The sequence below is a fragment of the Schistocerca cancellata genome, chromosome 9 (assembly GCF_023864275.1).
Source record: "Schistocerca cancellata isolate TAMUIC-IGC-003103 chromosome 9, iqSchCanc2.1, whole genome shotgun sequence".
NCBI lineage: Eukaryota > Metazoa > Arthropoda > Insecta > Orthoptera > Acrididae > Schistocerca > Schistocerca cancellata.
In genome coordinates, this window is record NC_064634.1 from 447446838 (window position 1) to 447461240 (window position 14403).

A 14403-nucleotide genomic window follows, 5' to 3' on the forward strand; every position below is an offset into this window, starting at 1 on the left:
AAGAGTAGCATTGTGCTCTCTTGCCCTTGGCCCGGAGCGGTTCGACTGTAACGTTGACGTCCGCGATGTTTTCCAGCTGGAAAATCTTTCGGTTGTCCTCGTTGTCCACCAGGAACAGCGGCATCTTCTTATGGGTCCGGGGGGACGTCATAAGTTCTGCAGTGCGGGCGGCGTAGCCCTGTTCGGAAAATTCATGTTTTAGGTGGTTAGGATACATCTTAAGAGGAAGATGGCGTATAACCACTTTCAGGAGTTTTAGGGACTCTGTTGGGGCACTGGGACTCAACTGTTACACACATAACACAAACTCCATGAGCTTTTTGTGTTCGTCTAAGGTGGCGGGGAAGGCCTTGTGAAGGTCGTTCCCTGTGATCTTGAAGGACTCGACCTTTATGACTTCTTTAATTTTGTTACGGACATTCATGAAGTCGTCCTTCCATTTCATGACTACAGGTGGAGGGCGTGTCTGTTTACGTACTGGGAGGGGCGGGGGGGCTGGTTCTGCTTCCATGACGTCTTCGGTTGCCGCTGCGAATCGATTTGACGTGAGTGGAGGTGAGGGAAGCACATGTTCAAGCCTCTTGGGCTTGGCGGTGTGCCGCCGGTTCGGTGCAGTGAAACCGTCTTCATCGGTTGCTGGGGGCGTCTGTTGTTGCAGCCTTCTTCTTGGGTTGTCCCCTATCAGGCGCAGTTGTTACAGTCCGTTCGTCAGAGTCTGAGGTGGCCGGCCGTTTTCTCGATGCCTGCTGCACTTCCATTGGCATTTCTGCCGATAGAAGTGTCTCCAGGTTGGCCTCTGGTATTTCCAGAGAATCTGGAGTAGTTTTAGGCCGTGTGGGGACGGGGTGCTGGCAGTCAGTCTGTCCTTGCGCGGCGAGAACTGGCGCACTAGCGGCTTCTTGGCTGGGATCGTCCGTTGGGGCGACCAGCGGCGCACTGGCTTCTTGGGTAGCCAGGCCCGGCGGCGCCAACACCAGTCGGGCTTTTGCCATGCGATTTATTATCGCGAACAGTTCGATCCCAGAGAGGTGGCGATAGCTTGGGGGGGGGGGGGGCAGGGGGCAGGGGGCAGTAGAAGTGTCGGCCAAGGACATGGTGTCGATATTAGCGGGTTGTGGAGCTGAAGTTACCGCCGCCAGAGCGCGCTCTGACGGGGCAGAATCCGCCATGGCGGTTAGGTCGCAGTTAATCGGGTCCGTAGGGCAGCTGAAAAGAGATGGAATGATGGTATTTCCTAACTCTAGTGACCGCGGACTGGTCCCACGTGAAGGGGGTTCTGGATCACGGCGTGCCCTAACGTTCCCTAGGCGCGACGCAAATCGATTCCTGAATCGATTTGTGCCACAGCCGGTAGCAGTTTACACGACAGTTCTGCCGCCAACTAACTCGCAGACGAGTGGTCAGCAGGAGAGACACGCTTTTGCTTCTGCCACGCAGACGCCGTTGACCAACGCACCTTGATAAAGGCGCGCGAGAATAGCGCGAGCGGAACAATAGCAGCTGCGTTGAGCCAGAGCGTCCTCTCGCTACGGCGGCTCAGCGCAGACTGGTGCGGTCTGGCACTGGTGCTTTTTTTCTTTTTTTTATAGCACTTTTCATTCCTTCTTCTGAGGGGAGAAGGCGGGTTATTGTAGGGCTTATCTGTTTGCCCTTTATCAGTCATAGGTTACAATTTTTATTTTATTTATTTCCATTTTCTTTATATATTTGATTACATGCTATTATTTTATGTTGGTTATCTTAATTTTACGTTACTTTTCGGTGAATAGAATGTGAAAGAATATTGAGTTAATTATGCGAAAACTTAACTTATTTAACAATATAACTAACTTAACGAGACTAATTGTTTACTTAATTGAATCCAGGGTGCGATTAGTGTATTGACTTTATAAGGTATGTGGGGGTGATATGACATGATAACTGGAAGTGACACATTAACCTAATGGGGGATTCTTATAGTGTTTACATTTATTTTTCCCTATGTAATAATTCTACGAAATGGAAAATGTTGTGGGACAGTGTTGTTGTTGTGGTTGATATACTCTAGCTTAGAATAATCTTAATACTAGTGTTTACAAGTTCTCCTTTCCTGCTTTGCAGTAATTCTGGTTGCTACAATTTTTTTTCTTTTTGCCTTATATCTAGTTTTACATTTTGTCCTTTCCCTTTGGTGGTACTTGGAGCTGGTTTTTACAATAGCTCTTATCTATGATTTCCTTGATGCTATTGTGCTTTGTGTTATTGGGCGTGTCGTGTGTTGAATGTGGGGGGGCTGTCGTGGTGCACTAGGTCATTTGTTGCTGTATTATTGTCTTTCGTCTAGGTGGGGTGGGATGGTTTCTCCTCCTGTCAGTTGTCATTGTGGGTGCTAAGTCGGGTAACTCAGTTGATGTATTTTGTGCTACTGTACGCGCCTGGTAAATGTATTTCTTTTTCGGCCGTCTTGCTGTGCGTGGCTTGTTCGTCAGTATTTCTTCCGCATCGGGTCATTTGTGTAGGATGTGTGAGCCGTATCTCGCCCTATGTTTTGCCAGTTTTGTTTGCAGTGATGTTATTTCTGTTGTCTCGTATACTTGGTCGCTAGGAGTGCGGTATGGTAGTTTTGCTATGCTGCGTAGTAGTCGGCGTTCTGTCGCGCACAGTCTGTTTGCTACTGTCTTTGGTATTCCGCCCAGAGGTGCAGCAGCGTATTCGTATATTGGTCGTGTGTATGTCTTGTATGTGTGTATGGCTGTCCTGGTGGAGCAGCCATACAGTCGTCCTTGCACTTGTCGGATTAACTGTTGTCGTTTCCTCGTTTTGTTGAGCAGTTTTTGCAGGTGGGCTTGGTAGTTGAGGTGCTTGTCTAGGTAGACACCGAGGTATCTCGCCTTGTCAGTCAGTTGTAGGGGCTCGTTCCATATTCGGAGTGCTATGTCTTCTTGTTTCTGCTGTCGTTTTCTCGTCAGGTTGCGGTGTTGGAATAGGACTAGTTGTGTTTTGGTTAGGTCGAATTCTCCATTTGGTCATCCATGTCTCTAGTTTTGGCAGGTATTTTGCAGCTTTTCTTTGTATTACGTCAGTTCTGAGTCCTGTGCACCAATATGCAGTGTTATCTGCATATAGGGCGATATTTTCGTGTTGGTCTGTTGGGGTCGGTATGTCGTGTGTGTATAGCGCATACAGTAGCGGGGATGATATTGCAACTTGCGGGACTCCTGGCTCTGGGATGAATGGCTCAGAGGTGGCGTCTTGCACATGTACTCTGCTGTGTCGTCCGGTGATTTGAGTTTTTATGAGGCGTACGAATTTCGGTGGAAGGCAGAGTTTGAGCAGTTTGAACAGGAGCCCATTGTGCCATAGACGGTCGAAGGCGCGCTCGATGTCCAGGAATATGGCTAGCGTACAGTGCGATGTGTTGAAGCCCTGGGAGATGTCACATGTCAGTTTGAGAAGTGGGTCTGTGGTGGAGTGGTTGGGGCTGAAGCCGGGTTGGAGTAGGGGGAGTAGTTGTTTGCTGTCCACATATTTTCGCAATCTGTCGGTCAGTATACGTTCATAAGTCCAGTAGTGAGATAGGTCGGTAGGAGAGGGGGTCCGTTCGTGGTTTGTCGGGTTTGGGGATCATTATGGTCTTGCTTGCCTTCCACGCAGTCGGGATTGTTCCTGTCGTTAGGCAGTAATTGAACATCAGGGAGAGGATTGGGGTTAAGGCGGGGGGGGGGGGGGGGGGCGGCAGCGTTCTGCAGGTGGATACGTATGATAATGTTTTGTATTGGGGCTGAGTTTCGTCCGGTCCGTATTGCGTTGGTGATTTCAGTGTCTGTTGTAGGTTTGCTCAGTTCGGAGCTGTCTTCCGTTTCTGCTGTTGGACTTGTTAGTAGGTCAGGGAGTTGGTTCTCTACGTGTCGGTAGAAGTCGTTGTCGAATTTGCCGTCTGTTGGGAAGGAGTGGATGATTTGGAGGGCGTTCTGGAATGTCTGCTTGTGTTTTAGGGTCTGTGATTGGTTCGTTGTCTACTATTAGTGTCTGGTTGTGGGGTTTCTTTTGTCCAGTCACCGTCTTGAATTTGTTCCAGAACTTTCTGCCTTCCTTGTAGTTGAGTTGGCGGCAGGTGTCCTCCCACTCTTTTTGTTTGTGCTGGGAGATTATACGTTTCGCTTGTGCGTTTAGTCGGTTCCACTGCCGTCTTAAGTCTGGGTTATTGGTACGTCTAATTTCGCGCTGCAGTTGCCTTTTCCGCCTTAGGATCGCTAGCGCCTCCGCCGGAATGGTGGGCCTCCAGGTCTCTATGGTCTTTTGTGGGATTGCCTCGTCTATTGCTGTTGTGAAGGTGGTTTCTAGTCGTTCGTTTAGGTATTCCAGGTCGGCGTTGTCTGTCAGGGTAGTTGGCATTGCTAGTTCGTCTTGTTTGATGGTTTTGAATTTCCTCCAGTCGGCTTTTGCGTATAGGCGGATGTTGTGTTGTGTGGGGTGAGGCGGTGGTGGGTTTATGGCGGTTGTGGTGAATACGATAGTGAGGTGGTCGCTGGTTATGGGGTCTCCTAGGAAGGGATTTGAGAGGTTATTGGCTAGGATCGGGCTATGGAGGATATGGTCTGAGGTGGAGGAGCCGTAGTGTCCGATGAACGTTGGTTGGTCGAGTGCAAGTCTGGATATCGGGTCGGTTGTTAGTATGTCAAACAGTGCTCGTCCATTGTCGTTCGTTGCTGTGTAACGTAGTTGCGCGTGGCGTACGTTCAGGCCGGTCAGCAGGATGAATTTGTTGTAGGTCGTCATCATGTACTGTAAGAAGTCATGTGGGATGGTGTGTCCGGGTGGGTTGTACCAACATGCGACTGTCAGCTTGCATCTTTGTTGTGTTCTAATTTGCACCACGACAGCTTCCGTATCCTGTAATTGTTGCGGGAGGGGCACCTCTTTAAGTGGGATGTTGATATCTGAGTATATTGCTACGTCACCCCCCGCTCCACCCCCCCGCCACCAGGTCTCCTTTTGGAACAGCAGGTGTATCTGTTCAGTTTACAGTGTTGTTGTGGGCGTAGCCATGTTTCAGCTACGCCAAGGATGTGTACCTTGGGTTGGTGCATGCTGTGCATTAGTTCGTGTTTTCTGCTTCGCAGTCCTTGGACATTCACAAACATGATGTTGGCGCTGTCGTTCTCTATCCGTTCCGCCATCATGCTTCTGACCGTTGTGGGGGGAGGGGGCAGAAGGAGTGTGTTGTTTACGTTGTGTCTGTAATTGTTACGCGGACCCTGTTGTTGCCTTGTCACTTCCAGAGTTTTGTTTAGTAGTTGTCTAACAGTTTGACGTAGGACAGTCTTAATTTCATGTTTTCTGTCCTGGAAGACGTTTAGCAGGACGGTGGTAAGTATACGGATGAAGTCTTCCTTCATGACTACCTCTTCTTTTAGTTCTGCATTTGTTTTGGGGCGTGGGGCAGGTTCGTCAATTGTTTTGATGGCGGCCTGTGCGTAGGTGTTTACTGCTTCTTTGGGCCGACTGTGGCATTTTAGTGACAGTGCAGAGTGGCTTTCTCTGCAGTTTGCGCATTTCGTGTTGTGTGGGGGGTGCGTTGCATCTTGACAGCCTGTGTTCTCCGCTACACTGTGGGCATTTTGGTTTGGCCATGCAGATCGACCGCATTGCGCCGCCTCGGGGGTAAAAGGTTCGATGGTTCTACTGCTCGCACTTTGTAGTCGATCTTGACACCATCGTTCAACATTCTGTCGATGGTGTCAGTATCGTGAGTCAGTACGCGGAATTTCAGGGTTGGCCCGCCAGTTTCGCGGGAGGTGATTGACCAGGTTTTGTGGACCTTTAATACCTGCTCGATCAGCTGTTGCTTTATTTCTTCCTCATCCACCTCTTGCTCTACACCCTTGATCACTGCGTTAAGGGAGGGCTTGTTGAGTTGTCTGCGTTGTAGTGGTTCCCTGGGTGGGAGCAGTTGCGCTTTAATTGCTGGGGAGACGTGGTTGCGGAAGGAGGTCTGCAGGATTGGCGCAGCTTCCTCGGACGCGTATTTTATAATTGTTAGTATTTCGTAGGTGGATACTCTGGGTCTTCGTGGCGGCGTGCTGCGGTAGAAGCTCTGAGAGGTACCTCTCGATGATGGTGTCCGGCTTCTCTGATCGCGTTGTGCTGATGGTATGTCATCTGGGGATACTGGTCTGATGGTAGTGGGGTTGGGGGGGGGGGGGGTCCACCAGTCGGTCATCCAGTCATCTCGGATCGGTTTTGTTGGTGCGCTGGCGCGTTGTCAGCTCGGTAATCAAAATATTTAGGCATGTGTGGCCGCACTTGGGCAGCTGAGTTCCCGCTTGGTTGGCACCTTGCTTTTACACCTGAAGGTATCCACGGGAGTGATCAGCCCTATCTACTCGTGCGCGGGTTACGGAGCAGTGCTGCCGGCCCTGACACGGCTTTGTCCCTATAGAGGGGGGCAGAGCTGCTCTGCCGTGCGGCACTATGTGGTGGATGGAGCTGCGGCTTTATGGCCTTATATTCGTTTCGCTGCCATGGCGAAACAGTATTCGACACTTCTGCTTTTTTTTAATTCCACGACACTTGCTTTTCTGGATGCTACTGTTTTAGCGGCAACAGCTGTCGTTGCTTCCCGGCCTATCTCCTTTGGCTGGACGCTTTGACTCGTCCGCTGGCCGCTGCTGACTTTGTCCGGTGGTGGGGGCTAACGGTGGCTGGCGACCCCCTCAGCGCTCTGCTATGACGACCTGCTCGCTCAGGCTGCCACGGCTTGAATGGGCACTGGTTCGCTGACGCTGCACAGGTGAGGGTGGACCCTCGACGTGAGTAGGAAGTTCTAGCACTTCGCCTTCCTCGTGGCGGTGTGGCAAGTGGAGTCGTGGCGGTATGGAATGGCATGACAGTGTGCATATGCATTTTTTTTGTTAGTAATACCCAAAGACCACAAGGAGAACCGAATAAGGGGGGGGGGAGGGGAGTGGTCCTGGGTGGAGAGTCTACGGAGGGAGTGGAGGACTAGAACAAGGAGGGAAAGGAGGACGAGAGAACGTGGAAGAGGCGTGGAGCAGCCGGCAGGGATGGGGGGAGAAAGAAAGAAAGGAAGGGAACATGGGGAGCGAGGAGCGGAGGGGAGAAGGGGCGAATAGGGATCAGTGGGCAAGGAGGTCAGGATATCGGGTGGTGGCCAGGCGATGGAGGCGGGTGCCAAGGGAAAGGATGAGAGGATTGGCAGATTGGCGGGAGTGGTGGTAAAAGGAAACGGCAGAGGAGCATACACGGTCGTGAAGGAGGGGGATAGCAGCAAGCAAGTGAAGTTCGCGGGTGGGGAAATGGTACGGGAGGTGGAGGGCAAGCCGGAGAGCATGGTTCTGCACCGTCTGGAGAGGGTGGAGATGTGTAAGGGCGGCATTGCCCCACACAACCGAAGCATATTCGAGGACCAGGGACGTGTAGAGGAGGACGCCAAGATGCTGGGGAAGGGAGGAAGTCGGATTGATGAAAGGATAGAGCTGACCGAGGCGCCCCAAGGCCTTGCGCCATATGTCCTCAATTTGGGGACGCCAGGTGACGGCCCTGTCCAGGATGACCCACAGATATTTGGCAGTCCCTGCCCACGTGGCAGGGGTACCGAGGACAATGACGGGGTGGGGGGGGGGTAATTGATGGGCCACCAGCGCCGACACATGATCGCCTGTGATTTGACAGGGTTAAAGGCAAGGTGCTATTTTGTGGCATACTCCACGAGAGCGTAAATGGCAGATTAAGCTTAAGACGGAGGAGGGCCTTGCTCCGGGAGTGACCATAGACTGCTGTATCATCGGCATACAGGGTGAGATGAACCCACAGAACAGTGGGCGTGTCGGCCATGAAAAGGCTGTAGAGGACAGGGCCGAGCACAGTCCCCTGCAGAACACCTGCCCTGATGCCGCCTCCTGGTATCCGGACATGGAAAGTGCAGCCTTCATGGTAGGTGGCGATGAGACGGACATGGGAGGTGGAGAAGCCGTGGTCAAAGAGCTTATAAAGCAGACCCTCATGCCAGACCGAGTCGAAGGCCCAGGAGACGTCAAGGAAGATGGCCCCGAAGTACTCCCGACGCTCGATGGCGTCCAGTGCCTCCTTGACGAGGCAAAGGAGCTGGTGTGTGGTGGCATGGCCACGGCAGAAGCCAAATTGAACGTTGGGGAGCACGCGCTCCTGGGCGAAATGGACAAGGACTCGCTTTAGATACAGCCGCTCAAACAGCTTGGAGGGGGCGGGAAGGAGGCTAATGGGACGATAACTGGAAGGGGAGTGAGGGTTCTTTCCCAGGTTTAGGGATGGCGATCACCTCCGCATGTTTCCAAGTGGAAGGGAATTGCCCGGTGGAGAGGATGGAATTGAAAGCGGAGGTAAGGACAGGAATGGAGAATGGGGGAAGCTGTTTGAGAAGCTGGCTGGTCATTGTGTCGGGGCCGCCAGCTTTCTGAGGATGGAGGTACTGAAGCTCCTGGGCGACCTCCTCATCCGTGACAGGGGTGATGAGGTCCTCAGGGTCATGAGTGCCGAGGAACTGGTGGACTCGGGTCGTGACCATGTGGACATGGGCGGGGTCAATGGCATCATCGACTTGCGTAAAGCTGTGTGCGAAAGCATCAGCCAAGGTGTTGGCCTTAGCGTCATGATCGCACACAGCCATGGCACCAACCAGGAGGGGGGGAATATGGGGACGCTTACGGAGGAACTGGGAGACCAGGCGCCAGGCAGATGCATTGGAGAGGTTGAGGGCGGAGAGCTTTGTCTCCCAGGCTTCGTTGCGATGGGCTTGAATAGCGGCCCGTATCTCGCGTTGCATGCGGCACTTGGTGGCAGGGTCGCGCGTGCGTTGCTAGTGACGGATGGCCCGGTTCGCAGCAGTGATGGGGGCACGGATAGCTGGGGGTAGAGGGCGCAAGTGGGATGGCGGGTAGGGGAATGGGGAGGGGTGGCAGCAGCAGCAACAGCAGCAGCTATGGCGGCATCCGTGAATTGGGCGAGGTTGAGGTCAGCCCCCACCCTGGCGGCGTCGGAGATGGTGGGCAGAGTCGCCTCAACGCGTCGCTGATAGGAGTCTCAGTTGATGCCCCTAAGTCCAAGGAGGCACGGGGTGGCTACAAGGTCGATGGAGTAAATGACTGAGACGTGATCAGAGGCAAGGGTGGCACGAGTGGCGGCGGCGGTAGGGAGGAAGAGACCATTCACAAGGGCGATGTCAAGGACATCTGGAGGGCCACAATGGGGGAAGATGGTGGGGTCAAACGGGCTGACGACGCGGGCAGCATTCGCTTCGACCACGCGAAGGAGGCGACGGCCATGGGTGTTCGTGAGGTGGCTGTGCCAGGCAGTATGCTTAGCATTGCAGTTGCCCCCAACGAAGAGGTCGCCGCCTAAAAACAGGACCATGGCGAAGTCAGGGGCATGGAGTAGGCCGCGGGGCCGACGGTAGAGGGCCGCAAAGGTTATAGGACCTCGCACAGTGTGCACGACGACGCCGGTGGCCTCAAGGGTGGTAAGGGCAGGGAGGGTGATGGGGTGGTGGCGGAGGGAGGCGCGTACATACACAGCGGTGCCACTGAATGCGGTGGGTCGATCGGTCCGGTAGCAGCAGAAGTTGGGACCCAGACACTGACCCCCGGCTTAAGATGTGATTCGGTAAGGAGGCAGATATCTACCCCTTCGTCAAGAAGAAACTGCCGAAATTCCCCTTGTTGGTGGTGGATGCCATTCTCATTCCAAACGAGGACGGTGAAGGCATGGAGTCTAACAGCCATGACGGAGGTTGGGGAGGGTGGCGGTGATGGGGGAGAGGGAGTGGGAAAGGGCGGCTACAATTTGGGAATGGAATGGAGGAGGGCGTCAAGGGCCCCAGTGATTGCAGAGGTCAAAGCGTCCACGACACTGGAGATAGGTCTCCAAAGACTGGGTGGATGGGGGAGGAGGGGAGAGGGTGGGGGTAAGGACCAGGATGGGCATGGGGAAGGAAGGGAAGGGGGAGCTGGGGTGAATGAGGCTTGCTGGGGGTAGGTGGAGGTGGTCAGGAGGGGGAATGGGGGCGACGAGGAGAGGGGGTGGGGAGGGGTGGGAAGATTGCAAGAGATGGGGGCGGGAGGGAAAATTGGCCGGGTGGACTGGACCATGCAGGTGGACCTCCAGGACCAACCCCGTGGCGCTCCACATTGGAAGGGGCCGCAGAGTGGCGCGAAACGCCTTAATTTTGGGACAGCCCTGGTAGTTGCACGTGTGGGCGCAACCACAGCGAGCACCGGTGGGGGGACATCGCGAGGTTTTGAACAGGAGGTGGATTAATGGCCACCGGCACACTTGACACAGCGCACCACTCGAGTGCAATCACTCGCATAGTGCGCCAGGCCCTGTCACCAGAAGCAAATGAGGATGAGGCGCCGGGAACAGGGTTTTTCCATGGTGATCGAACAATGGTCGATGGTGGTTAGAGACAGGACGACTCTATTTGCCGGTGTGTCGTCGGCTGAAACTAAGTAAAGGGGGGGGGGGGGGAGACGACACGGGAGATGACGGCAGGGGTAAATTGAGGGCAAGCAACGCTTCCCGGAGGTCATCGGCAGCATATTTGAAAGGGAGGCCGCGAACGACAACCCGGAGCCGCCTCGACCTCTGTGGGGAGGTGGAGCAGCCGATGTTCTGGGCACCAAAGACATGGAGGACCTTAGCGAGGTCGGAGGGGGATTGGAGTTAAAGGCGGTAGAGAGCCTCTCGCCAGCCTGCTTCACGCGGAAGTCTGATTCAGTGATAAAGGTGAGGTGGTTACGGAGAATGGTGTAGGGATCAGAATATTCTACCAGAATGGGAGGGGCGGCGGAGGTTTGGGGCGGGAGGGCAGGGAGGAGTGTCTGTCGCGCCGTCGGAAATAGGCGCAAACTGGTTTTGCACCGGGACGGTCGGCGGCGCGGTAATGCGGTGGCGGGGCGCCGTCTTCCGGGGGACGGTGAATCCATCCGCGTCAGATGCTGCCTTGTGCTTCTTGCCACGTGCAGCGGCGGTGGGGGCGGCTTCGGAGTCGGAAGAGGCTGCAGCAGGCTTCCTCTTGCTGGACTCCTGCTCGACCTGCATGGTGTCGTCTGCATTGTCGGCGGCAGCGGCGTGAGGGTACAGAAACCGCCGAGCTCCCAGAGTGGGGTCAAACGGGTACTCTCCCTCCTCCGTAGCGTCACGGAGGGCGGTGAGATGTTCCTCCAGACCCTCCGCGTTGTCGCTGTCGTCCAGGAAGCCATCAAGGGAGTCGCAGTCCGACTGTTCGGAGACATTGACGGCGTCGGAAATGTCCGGCATGTCTAGGGCGGACGAAGGACGGGGGAAAGACGCGGAATCCTGCTTTTGCCTCGGCGCGCGGGCTGGTCCCACGTGAAGGGGGCCCTGACGCGCCATGTGCCTTACCTACTCGCCTAAGGGCGGTGGCATCGATTCCTGAATCGATGCCACATCGCCCAGAAGTGTCAGCAGGAGAGGACGTCGACGGCGGCAAGCCGCCAGCGGAAGAGGCAGCACTCGCAGGCGAAGGTCGAGAGTCCAAGGGGGCGAGCCTTCTCAGAATCCGGTTGAATAGGCCGGGTTGTCGTTGGTGGGGGGCCGGATGGGGCCGCTGACGAAGCTAGCTCCGCCAGGCGGCGATCCGCCACACCCTCAGCTCCAGAACACGCATCATCGCAGCTCGGAATGGGCACTGGTGCTTTTTTATTTTTTTTAAAATCTTTTCATTTCCTTCCCTGAGGGGGATAGGGCGGGCTGCTAGACAGCTTCTTTTTGCTCTATCCAGCCTTAGGATTACACATTTATTTTATTGACTTTATTTTCTTACAATTTTGGGGGTTGTTATTTATTTAATTGAATATAATGCTAAGTTGGTTGCTTAAAACTAGTTTATGTTATGTATATTTAATTATTCTACTCTTATGCTTAAGTACAGATCCCACTGCTCTGTGCAGTGACTGGTTACTACAATGGTTGCTTTGTTTGTAGAGTTTTCGTCTTCTTCCTGTTTGCCGCGATCTTGTTGGCTGCGTCTGCAGTTCTATTCTTGGTCTTGTCTCTCATCTAGGTGTGGTGGTGTTTCTTTCGCCTTCGATGAGGGGCGCCATTGTTGGCGCTAGTTCAGGGAATGTTTTGGTAGTATTTTGTGCCACTGTCTTGTTTGGATGAATGTATTTATATTTTGGTTTTGTTGTTTTGTTGGTTTTGGTGGTTATGATGTGTTCTAAGTCGGGACGTTTCTGTAGTATTTTTTTGCCGTATTTCGCTCTTAGTTTGGCTAAGCGTGTTTGCAGCGGCGTGATCTTGGCTGTTCTGTATACTTCGGTGCTTGCTGTGGTGTTTCGCAATTTGAGGAAGCTCCGTAGGAGTCGTCTTTCTGTCGTGTACATTTTGTTGGCTGTTGCCGTCATTCCTCCTAGTGCTGGGGCCCCATACTCTAGTAGTGGTCTTATAAACGTTTTATAAGTGTGTATTGCTGTGTGTGTGCTACAACCGTCGAATCGTTCTTGTACCTGCCTGATGAGTCCCTGCCTTTTCCTTTTCCTTATCCTATTGAGTACATCTTGTTGATGGGTATGCCAGTTCAGGTATTTATCGTAATAGATGCCTAGATATTTGGCGGCGTTTCCTAGCTGAAGTGGCGTACCCCATAGAGTTAGTCTCTTTCGTCTTGGTTTCGGCGCCGAAAAAGTACCATTTGAGTCTTGTTGGGGTTGGGTTTGATCCTGTTTTTTGCCATCCATTTTTCTAGTTTGTTTAAATACACACTTGCCTTCCTCTGTATTGTCTGTGTTTGTCGGTCTGTGACCCAGTACGCCGTATCATCAGCATATAAGGCTACTGCTTCTCTATTGCCGTCAGTGGTCGGAATGTTCGCCGTGTAAAGGGTATATAACAATGGGGATATGATGGTCCCCTGCGGTAAGCCAGCCTGTGGTGTGAAGTAGTCCGACGTTTCGTTTCCTACATGTACCCGACATTGCCTTTCGGTTATTTGTCCTTTTATTACCCTGACAATTTTTGTGAGGATTCCTAGATCGGTTAGCTGTGTTAGCAGGCCGCTGTGCCAGATTTTATCGAAGGCTCGTTCGATGTCTAAAAATATGGCCAGGGTGCATTGGCTGGTGTCAAACCCCTGTGTGACATCGGTGGATAGCCTCATGAGTGGATCATTTGTGGAGTGATTTTTGCGGAATCCCGCTTGTATGGTGGGTATTATGTTCTTGTTTTCCACGTATTTGCTGATTCGATCCTTTATTATTCTTTCATACGTTTTTCCTATTACGTTAAGCAGTGTGATAGGCCTGTATGAGTTGGCATTTGTTTTTGGCTTGTTCGCTTTGGGTATCATAATGATTTTCCCTTTCGTCCATGCCTCTGGTGTCGTTTCCCTGGTTAAACAGTAGTTAAATACCTTTGTTAGTATTGGTGCTACTGTCCCTAAGGGGGCTTTCCTGCGGTGTAATCTGCGAATTCCGTCTTCTCCCGTTGCCGAGTCCCTGCCTGTCATTATTGCTTCTACTATTACTTAGTTTTCGGTGATTTGTGATGTGAACTTTTCTTCTTCCTCCCCGTTTACTGTGGGTGCGTTTAGTATTCCGTGTATGGTCTGTTCCGTCGCTAGTCGGTGGTTTTCGTCGAATCTCGGGTCTTGTGGACATGAATGTATTACTTCTAGATTGTTTTTGAACTCCTGCGCTATTTTCCTGGCATCAGTGGTTGGCTCGTTGTCGATTAACGGGCATGGTGCGTTGGGCTGTTTCTGGCCTGTGAGTGTTTTAAACCTGTGCCAAAATGTGCTACCGTCCCTGTAGTCTAGTTCTTTGCATGTCTCAGTCCATTTTTCTTGCCTGTATTCGGATATTGTTCGTTTTATCCTTGCCTTTAGTCTGTTCCAGATTGGTTTCAGTGTGGGGTTATTGGTTCTCTGGATTTCCCTGTACACCCTTTTCTTTTCTCTTATGAGCACTAGTGCTGTCTGTGGGATTGTGGGCTTCCATCTTTGTATTACTTTTTTGGGGACGTTTTCTTCGATTGCGGTTTGGATTGTCGATTCTATTTTGCTAGTGGCCGTTTCTAGGTCCTGGTTGTTTGTAATCGTTATTGGGTCGGATAGTTCATTCCGTATTTTTTGCTGGTACCCCTCCCAGTCTGCTGCTCTGTAGTTTCTGGTCGTTCGTGTTTCGGGTCTTGGAGGTGGTTGTGAACAGTATTGGCAGGTGGTCGCTTGTTATTGTTGGGCCTATTTCATGGTGTATTATGGCTTCTTGTAAGCATGGGCTGTATATGATGTGGTCTGGAGTGGAGTGGCCGACGTATCCTATATACGTCGGCTGATGATTGGAAGTCTGCTCCACGGTTCGGTTGTCAGTAGACCGAATAAGAGTTGTCCGTTGTTATTTTCGGTGG